The sequence below is a fragment of the Microcebus murinus genome, chromosome 19 (genome assembly GCF_040939455.1).
Source record: "Microcebus murinus isolate Inina chromosome 19, M.murinus_Inina_mat1.0, whole genome shotgun sequence".
NCBI lineage: Eukaryota > Metazoa > Chordata > Mammalia > Primates > Cheirogaleidae > Microcebus > Microcebus murinus.
In genome coordinates, this window is record NC_134122.1 from 28223530 (window position 1) to 28234872 (window position 11343).

The window sequence follows — 11343 nt, forward strand, 5'->3', positions numbered from 1 at the left end:
AAACACATCTAACTTGCAAGGATGCATATAGACTAAAAAGTAAAAAAAGTAAAAGAGATCAGTATTCCAGGCAAGTGGAAGCCAAAAGAAGGCTGACGTTCTAATTTCAGACGATTTAGTTTTTAAACCAACAAAATTAGTGAAAGACAAAGAGGGTCATTATATAATGGTGAAGGGCACAGTTCAACAAGAAGAGATAACAATTTTAAATATATATGCACCCAACTTAGGTGCACCCAGATTCATACAGCAGACCTTACTGGATCTAAGCAAATTGATTAATAGCAACTCCATAATCACCGGAGATTTCAACACCCCACTGATGGCACAAGACAGATCCTCCAAAAAGAAAATTAATAAAGAAATAATGGACTTAAACAAAACGCTAGAACAATTGGTTCTAAATGACATCTACAGGACATTATACCCAAAATCCACTGAATGTACATTCTTCTCATCAGCCCACGGGACATTCTCTAAGATTGACCATATCTTGGGACACAAAGTAAGCCTCAAGAAATTTAAAAAAATAGAAATCACACCATGTATCTTCTCAGATCACAGTGGAATAAAAGTAGAAATCAACCCTAACAGAAACTCACATTTCTACACAAACACGTGGAAATTAAATGACCTCCTACTAAATGATTACTTCATAAATGAAGAAATCAAGATGGAAATAAAAAATTCTTTGAACAAAATGACAATGGAGAGACAAGTTATCAAATCCTCTGGGACACAGCTAAAGTGGTATTGAAAGGAAAGTTTATCTCCATAAATGCCTATAACCAAAAGTCAAAAAGATAACAAATAGACAATCTAATGAAATGACTCAAAGAGCTGGAAAAAGAAGAACAGACCAACCCCAAACCCAGCAAAAGAAGTGAAATTATCAAGATCAAATCAGAACTAAATGAAATGGACAACACGGAAGCTATACAGGAGATTAATAAAACAAAAAGTTGGTTCTTTCAAAAAATATACAAAATTGACATGCCATTGGCTAGGCTAATGAAAAGTAGAAAAGAGAAATCTCTAATAAGCTCCATCAGGAACAAAAAAGGAAATATCACAACTGATCCTAAGGAGATACAAGATATAATTTACGAATACTACAAAAACCTTTATGCACACAAACTGGAAAATGTGGAGGAAATGGACAAATTTCTAGAAACACACAGCTTCCCTAGGCTCAACCAGGAAGAAACAGAATTCCTGAACAGACCAATATCAAGAGCCGAAATAGAAACAGCAATTAAAAGTTTCCCTAAAAAGAAAAGTCCTGATCCAGATGGTTTCACACCCGAATTTTACCACATTTACAAAGAAGAACCGGTGCCTATCTTGCAGAAAATATTTCACAACATAGAGAAGAATGGAAACCTCCCTGACACCTTTTATGAAGCGAATATTACTCTGAAACCAAAATCAGGAAAGGATGCAACAAAAAAAGAAAACTACAGACCAATATCCCTAATGAATATAGATGCATAAATGTTCAACAAAATCCTAGCTAACCGAATCCAGACACTTAACAAAAAAATAATCCATCACGACCAAGTGGGCTTCATCCCAGGGATGCAGGGATGGTTCAACATACGTAAATCTATAAGTGTAATTCACCACATAAACAGAAGCAAAAACAACAACCACATCATTCTTTCAATAGATGCAGAAAAAGATTTTGACAAAATTCAGCACCCTTTCATGATATGAACACTTAATAGGCATACAAGGGACATACCTAAAAATGATACAAGCCATATGTGACAGACCCATAGCCAACATCATACTGAATGGGGAAAAATTGAAAGAATTTCCACTTAGAACTGGAACCAGACAAGGCTGCCCACTATCTCCACTTCTATTCAACATAGTGCTGGAAGTCCTGGCTACAGCAATCAGACAGGAAAGTGGAACTAAAGGTATCAAAATTGGGACAGAAGAGATCAAACTTTCACTGTTTGCTGATGACATGATATTATATTTAGAAAACCCCAAAGATTCAACCAAAAACTCCTGGAACTGATAAATGAATTTAGTAAAGTCTCAGGATACAAAATCAATATACAGAAATAAGAGGAATTCATATACGCCAACAACACTCAACTTGAGAACCAAATCAAAGGCTCAATTCCCTTCACAATAGCAACAAAGAAAATAAAGTACCTAGGAACATACTTACCAAGGAGGTAAAAGACCTCTACAGGGAGAACTAGGAAACACTGAAGAAGGAAACAGCAAAGGATGTGAACAGGTGGAACCCATGTTCGTGGGTTGGCAGACTCAACATCATTAAAATGTCTATACTACCCAAACTGATCTACAGATACAATGCAATACCTATTAAAATCCCAACATCATTCTTCACAGATATAGGAAAAATAATTTTACGCTTCGTTTGGAACCAAAGAAGACCCCAAATATGAAAAGCAATTCTAGGCAACAAAAAACAAAATGGGAGGTATTAATATGCCAGATATCAAACTATACTACAAAGCTGTAATAATTAAATCAATCTGGTATTGGCACAAAAATAGGAATATTGACCTGTGGAACAGATCTGAAAATCCTGATATAAAACCATCCTCATATAGCCATCTAATCTTTGACAAAGCAGACAAAAACATACGCTGGGGAAAAGAATCCCTTTTCAATAAATGGTGCTGGGAAAGCTGGATGGCCACTTGTAGAACGCTGAAGCAGGACCCACACCTTTCACCTCTCACAAAAATCAACTCACGCTGGATAACAGACTTAAACCTAAGGAATGAAACTATTAGAATTCTAGAGGAAAATGTTGGAAACACTCTCCTAGACATCGGCCTAGGCAAAGAGTTTATGAAGAAGTCCCCAAAGGCAATCACAGCAGCAACAAAAATAAATAAATGGGACATGATCAAACTGAAAAGCTTCTGCACAGCCAAAGAAATAGTCATGAAAGTAAACAGACAACCTACAGAATGGGAGAAAATTTTCGCATCCTACACATCTGATGAGGAGCTGATAACTAGAATATACTTAGAACTCACAAATACAATAAGAAAAAAACAAACAACCCTATCAAAAGTGGGCAAAAGACTTGAACAGAAACTTTTCTAAAGAACACAGAATAATGGCCAACAAACATATGAAAAAATGCTCAACATCTCTAATCATCAGGGAAATGCAAATCAAAACCACAATGAGATATCACTTAACTCCAGTGAGAATGGCTTTTATCAAAAAGTCCCCAAACAATAAATGCTGGCATGGATGCAGAGAGAGAGGAACACTCCTACACTGCTGGTGGGACTGCAAACTAGTTCAACATCTGTGGAAAGCAATATGGAGATACCTTAAAGCGATACAAGTGGATCTACCATTTGATCCAGCAATCCCACTACTGGGCGGTCGTGGCCCGATTACAGAACGGGGGGTGACATACACAGAACATATACTTAAGATGCATACAGACAGAATTGGCTGGAGCCCCAGGAAAAAAAAGGACACAGAGACAAGAGACGGTTTCAGACTGCAGCACTGAAAAAGTGCTGGTCAATTTATTATATACAGTTTAATTGGGCAAGTGTCCCACAGCTATTTTCTCATGCCAGCTACTTTCTCAGCTACTTTTTGGCACGTGACTTCCCACGGCCAACAACACCTGCTTTTCCAGTCAAAGCAAAAAGCATGGCCTTCTACAAGAGATCTCTTTGATGTTTTGCACCACTTTCGGATAACAAACAATCTTGGTTCCAGTGCGAGACCTTGAATTCTCGACCATCTTGCAAGTGCCTAGCACTGCGTGCTGGTTACCAGGCAACCTTGGCTTGCATGCAAGGCCATAGGTTCTTGGCCATTTGCCTGGAGAAACAGTTCCTTCAGCTGGTCAACAAGCCACTTCCTGCTAATCCTGGGAACAAACAATGGGCTCCCGTTCTGCTAACTTGGGGTCTCAGCCAATCTGACCCTGGGACAGCTCGATTCAGCTTCCTTCACTGGGCATCTACCCAAAAGATCCAATGACACTCTACAAAAGACACCTACACTCGAATGTTTATAGCAGCACAATTCATAATCGCAAAGCTGTGGAAATAACCTAAGTGCCCATCAATTCAAGAGTGGATTAATAAAATGTGGTATATGTATACCATGGAGTACTATTCAGCTATAAGAAACAATGGTGATATAGCACATCTTATATTTTCCTGGTTAGAGCTGGAACCCACACTACTAAGTGAAGTATCCCAAGAATGGAAAAACAAGCACCACATATACTCACCAGCAAATTGGTATTAACTGAGCAGCACCTAAGTGGACACATAGGAACTACAGTAATTTGGTACAGGGCAGGTGGGAGGGGGAGGGGGCCGGTTATATACATACATAATGAGTGAGTGCACCGTCTGGGGCATGGTCATCCTGGAGACTCAGACTTGTGGGGGGAGGGGGGAAAGGGCATTTATTAAAACCTTGAAATCTGTACCCCCATAATATGCCGAAATAAAAAAAGAGAGAGAGAGAGAAGTGAGATAGAGGGGCCAAGTAAGCTCCTAGAGCCTTGAATCAGGACAAAGACATCCCTTCCACTCACATTCCCTTCACACAAAACTCAGTCACGGGACCCTAATATGTATAAACACAGGGAAAGAAATATCATCCTCTTATGTGCCAAGCAGAGGAAACAACATAGTGAAGACACAGGATGGTCCCTGCAATGCCATCCCCAGAATGAAACAGCCTGTTCTCTTGAGTGAGGCTCCAGTGGTGTGAGGCTGACTGAGGGCAGAGAGCTGGGGAGGGGAGGCCCAGTGGCCTGGTCTTTCCACCAGGCCCTCTGCAGCCCCAGAGTGGGACTCCCCTGTGAGGACCCCACACCTCAGAGTCTTCTCCTATTTTCCAGATCATTACTCTCTGACCTATCTCTACACTGCGCTGCCCAAGCACAGTGGAGGCTACCCCAGGTCTGGGGCCATCTCCTTCCTCAATGACAAGAAATTCTTCCACTTTGACAGTAAAAGCAGGAAGGCTGAGCCTGTGGGACCATGGAGGCACATGGAAGGATTAGAGGATTGGGATAAGGAGAGCAACCTTCAGCATTCCAGGGAGGACATCTTCCTGGACACGTTGCAAGACATCATGGACTATTACGAATACAGCAATGGTCAGTGCACAACAGACGGCTGGGTGGAGGGTCTTAGCTCAGCGACAGTGGCAAGGGGTCAAGGGATGGAAATGATCCCTGTACAAATGAGGAACAGGAGGCACAAAAAGAGGTGCAAACACACATGTGCACCCCCAATCCCACAGCACCTGCTTCCTCCCGCCCTGGTGCTCCCCATCCTCACCCCAGGCCTCAGTGCACACCAGGAGAGATGCCAGAGTCACGCCTTCTCCAGGCACCTCTGACCTCTCTCCTCCACACCCAACCTGTCTTAGGCTGACCCCATAGGAGAAGGATTCAGACTCATCCCTGACCAAGGGTGTTGGGTCCACAGTGAGGCATCCTTGGCATCAGTAATACCTGGGTTCAAAGTGTCAAACCTCGACTAGCTGTTGACAGTACCCAGGTTCCTTAATTAACTGGTCTAAATCTGTAAAAATTTAAACAGTGGGACCTACCTCTAAGAGATGCTGGACAATTTGTCTTTCTGTTCCATGAAAGACAAAGCAGTCTGTCTCAATCCTCCTTGTATCCCATCACCTCGGACAGGATGCAGCCAAGATTTGCTGAATACAAATATTTTGAATGAATAGAGAAATAAAACCTACCACACACCATAGACCACACTGGGAGCTCAATAAGTGCTGGATTTACAACCACAGACTGCTAGAGTTACATGGAGCCATAAATATGTTCCTGTCCATATGGAACAGATATAGGAAGGGTCATGCATGTGTGGTGTGCAGAGCTGGTGGAGAGCCAGCACAGAGACCTGTCCCTGCGTCCCACCCAGATATTCTTTGTCCCAAACACACTGCCTGCCTCCCTATGCAGGCAGTTTCAGAATTAGTAGACTTTGGATGTTAAATTATTATAGGGTGGGTGTTGAAAAGTGGGCTTCTGAGTAAAAAATATCAAGAAGTTAAATGGAATGTAATGTTTTTCAAAAGGACTCGAAATGTTTACAGAAATACGAGGATGTGGAATGGGAAGTCTTGGTAAGGAAAGTGGCCTGGGCCATGTGTCAGAAATAGGAGAGGGAGGCACAGGTGCCCAGGAAGGACACTGAAGGGTTGTTCATTGACTGGAATACAAATGTTAAAGCGAATAGTTATGAGGAAAGAGGATGAAGAAATAAACACGGGGCATTAGAAATTAATCAGAGCTAACATTTATTCAACACTTGCTATGTGCCAGGCTCAGGTACTCACATGATAAATGCTCACAATAGCGCGCACATTACTACTTTGCCACTGCCTTTTCACGGAGGAGCAAAGAGAGGCACAGAGAGGCTACTGGCTCAAGGTCATAAAACAAACCCCGTGCTCATGGGGAGAGATCTGGGATTTGCGCCCATGTGACTTGACAGCTCTCAGCCTGTGGCAACAGCACTGACCAGTATTAGATAAACACCTGCTCTTACAATCACGGTGAAGAAGTTGTGTCACTCTGCCCGAAGGAGGCCAGTGTCTGAGAGTTGTTGTTAACAGGCAAAGGAGTTGGGGCTTTAGAGGTTCGGAATAAAGATATCAACCGCTGGAAAGGAGGGAAAAGTGATCAAATTCAGTTTCATCAAGTGATGTTATGAATTCCACCTAGGGAAAAGGAGAGATGCCCATAATCTCTAAGAAACCATTAGTAATTTCCATTGAATTTTGAAATGCACTTTCGACTGGTTGTGACAGGATCCTCGGCACTCACATAAATCTAACAAAGACCTTAACTAGAAGGTAAGCAGTAGAAGGGCTAGAAATGTGCCCATATTCTGTATCTCTCTCAAGTTCCCTGCTTGGGAAGAACAAGTCTCATCTCAGACTGCCTGAAATTCCAAACCAAAGTTTCCCCCTCTGCCTGCTGCATGTCCAGGTAGTAAACTATTTGCCAGGATAAAGGGACTGCATGCTTAGATTTCAGAAACCGTTCCTCTTATTGAGTTGAAAGTGCATAAGAGGAAGAGTCATTCAGTGACTTGGCACCAGGCTGACTGGCTTCCTCTGGGTTTGCGGGAGGCTTCAGGGTCTCACACCTTTCAGGGAAGGTTCGGTTGTGAGCTGCAGAATAACAGAAGCAGTGGAGCATTCTGGAAGTATACTTACAATGGAAAAGACTTCATTGAATTCAACAAAGAAATCCTGGCCTGGGTCCCTTTGGACCCAGCAGCCTGGAACACCAAGAAGAAGTGGGAACCCTATGTGCAGAATGCCAAGGAGTACCTGGAGGAGGAGTGTCCTAGGATCCTGTAGAGGTACCTGATCTACAATAGGCATATCCTGGACCAGCAAGGTACTCACAACTTCCTGCTCTCCAGCACTGAGCTGAGACAGACCAAGGTGGCCTCAGGCTAGGAGCTAAGAAACATCTCAGGCCAGTAACCTCCATCTCTGGATGTCCCTCACACCCCCAAGAGGTGAAAGGAATGTCCTTCCCTTGAAGGACGTGACATGGGATCCAAAAAATATCTTCATCAAAATTTCAGAAAGGATGGGTGAGAAAAAGACATCAGTTCAATGGCAGCTTCCCTAAATTTCCCCCAATTGATGGATGGGGCTAACCACAGGAAGCTGAGGTTACATTAACACTGTCCTTAAGAGGCAGAGCTGGGGCACAAAGTCCAAATTTCAGATTCCAAATCCCACTTGTTCTTCTCTCTACCAAGATGCCACTTGCTTGGGGGTGGAGAGAGGCCAGGTGTGTCAAATGTCTATCCTGAAAGGACCAGAATGATCCATTCTGAACACAATTTGTGGCTGGAAGCTGAGATATTGATCCGAGAGGTAGTGAGTAGCAAGACTATGAGATGGAGCAGAGAGCAGATTGTGGGACTCAGGCAGCTCTAAGGAGCTGGGCTCAAACTAAGGGAGGGGGGAGCTCTGAGCCACTGAGATAGGGGACAACTTAGGGAGGAGTATGGGCATCTCAGGTGGGTGCCTTCACAAGTCAGTGCACGCTGGGAATGGGGGCGGGGAGGAAGAAGACAGGGACATTCCATGATCCAGCAGGGAAGGCCTGAGGGAAACCTCTGCCCTCCCCCACCTCTGTGAAGCTTTCCTGGGGTGGGGTTTGGGGGTAGGTACAGATTTAGAGCTCTGCTGATCCTTGACATCCAGGGAGGGTCAGTTTGAGCAGACATGGGCCAGAGGAAGTAGCCCTCATCCCTCAGCATTCACCCTCTATCCCCCCACAGATCCTCCATCTGGGGCAGGAACCAGCCACAAGACCCGAGAGGTCGTTATCTACATATGCAACACCTATGGCATCTACCCACAAGGAACTGGTCTGCTATGGACTCTGGACTGTGAGATGCAAGAGTCTAAGCCAGGGGGTGACGTCATTCCCAGCGGCGGGTGCATTTACCTGTCCTCCCTGGTAGCAGGGGTGCCCCAAAGGAAGGAGACCTTTATCACTTAGAAACGGAGAATGGTGCCCAGGCCCAGCGCCTCTCGGTGCCCTCTAATGGCAGACAGGACGCAGAGGCTGGGGGCAGTGGGGAATCTCAGTCCCAGTAGCCGCCCTTTCTGCCTGTCCTGAGAGAGCCGAACTTCACAAGTCACCCTCAGTGGCATTGGCAAGGCCCAGGAGCAGTGCACAGGACAGACAGGAAGGAGACTCCTAGAGAAGAGTGGGAACGCCGGGCACTGAGCTGACTCTCATGGCCATGTCGCCTCACCTTGCTAATCACGGCCCCCGTGTCCAATCTGTAGAACCTAATAAACAATAAACTTGCCCAGCACAAAACACATGGGTGTTTTTCATTTTGGAATACTGTCAAAGTGAGAGCCAGCGTCACCATGCCTCCTATTCCTAAGCATTCAACTCTTCCCAAATTCTTGGTCTTTACTCAAAGCCATGTGTCCTGGGTACTTTGACTTGTGCGATCCCAAGTGTGACTTAGACCACCTGGTCCCTTGGATATTGTCCTAGCTTCCACTGCTGACATCCACAGATGTGGCCATGGCCCCTCTCCCTGTGATGACCCAGAATTATGCAACCTCTGCATCCTCTGCAAAACAAATCAAGACTTTTTATGCCTCAGTTTCCCCAGAATTCCCTATAAGACATCTCCCTCCACTCCAGCTACTCCACAGCATGTTGGCCTTGACCCACACACAGCAGAATTTAGTTGAGAACCCTCAGCCCCCCAGGGCACAACTCAAGGAAGCAGGAACTGGCCCTGAGATTCTTAGACTCCCGCCAAATCCCTGTGATTCTGTTTGTTCAGCTAAGTCACCAACTGCCACACACAGGTTTCAACCCCAAAGACAGAGCAGAACTCTTATATACCTGATCTTTGCACTAAACATCCCCTGCCTAGGACTGTGTTTTTCTTTCTTCAGGGACAAGAACTTCCTGTACCTCCCACCCCAGATTACTCCAAAATTAGTCCTCATAGCTAAGATCCTGAAAGAAACTATTCCCAGCCATCGAGATTCTGACTCAACCATCTTATCTTTCCTGAAAGCCTAACTTTGAAGGCTATAACTTTTTTTTTTTTTTACCGCTTCTGCTCCAAATTGAAAATCAAAGCTAGAAAATTACTCCTTTAGTCTACATAAAATCCACATTCCCTTCCTCTGGCACAAAAGTCCTATCTGGACAGCAGAGCGGTCCCAGGGAAAAAAAGATAAAAATTGCCAAGAGGAAAAAAATATCACAATTGATATTTTTTTTTCTTTTTTTTTTTTCTTTTTTTTTTTTTTTAAAGACTAGTCAAGTGCAGTAGTGAGGAGGGGGGAAAGTAGTAGAACAAGGAGTTCAATCTGTAACTGACTGTGAACAATCACGTGAGATAACTCACTACCTTCGGACCAGCCACAATTGATATTTTAACATATGATGACACCTCCTACAAATGAAAGAGTAAGATAAATATTTCAGATCAACAAGGAAATCGAAGTCCACGTGAACCCTCCAGGGCTGAGGAAGGCTGGAGTATGAGACTTGGTCTCGCCTACAACAGGAGAAATGAGTAGAGGAGAATGAGGGGAAGGAGATTTGGAAGACTCAAGGTGTCGCCAGGTGTGGGGAAAAGGACAGGGGCCCAGTGCTGTTAGACATCAGAGAAAACTTCCTGGAGGGACTCAGACTTCAGAGGAGACAGGAAGGCCTAAGACAGCTGGCCACGAAGAAGAGGTCAGAAGAAGTTTCCTCACCAGGTGGGTGTGAGGCAGCTGAGAGGGGAGAGTCACAAGAGCCAGAAAAGGGAGGTGACCTGGGAGTAGGGCTGGGACACAGGCATTCACTCAGCATCAACAAGGACAATTAAGGGGTCCAGAAAAGCCCATGTTGTTTCTTCCATGGTCACCTCCTGCTCACAAACACATTGTCCCGCAGGCAGGGCCAACACCAAGGGCCATTTGAAGACGCCCCAACCTGGAGAGGCTCTTTATCACAAATTATCTCCGTCGTTAATAATTCTTCAGTGCCTTTAGAATACCATGTCACTCTGTACTTGGGGAAACCTCTGCAAATAGCCCACCATCCTCCAAAGGTTCATGGAAAGACCCGGCTTCCAGAAAACTGGCTGTGTCTGTATAGTATTAGATTTTGTGCATTAAAAATTATCTTGAGCATGCCTGTAGTCCCAGCTTTTCGGGAGGCTGAGGCAGGAGGATTGCTTGAGCCCAGGAGTTTGAGGTTGCTGTGAGCTAGGCTGATGCCACGGCACTCACTCTAGCCTGGGCAATAAGCGAGACTCTGTCTCAAAAAAAAAAAAAAAATTATCTTGAGAATAACTGGCAAAGGAGCACTAGGCACAAAAATGTTGAGAACCGCTGATCTAGAGGAATGGGGCAGCCAGAGGCCAGTCATGAAAGAAAGGACACGTGTGGAATGTTCCCCGTTCATCACATGACAATGGACATAGCCACTGACCAGAGCTCTCCACAATCTGATGCCAACCTCCGTTCTGCATTCATCATCCCACAACCCCACCTCAATCATCTTCATCAACTCTATTTCCACCCAGTTGCCCTCAACAACCATCACAGGTGTCCAGTCTCTCTTGTGCCCTTGCTCATTCATTTTCGTTAGTGCTTATCAACTGTCTTCTTTGTGCCAAGCATGGGGGACATAGAAAGAAACAGGACAGACACCCTCCCCATCCCTATGAAATTGGGCCCCATTGCCAACAGCAATTCTGCTCACCCCCCTACCCCCATGACATCCTTCCTGATGGCTTTCCAGACTGGAGATCTTTC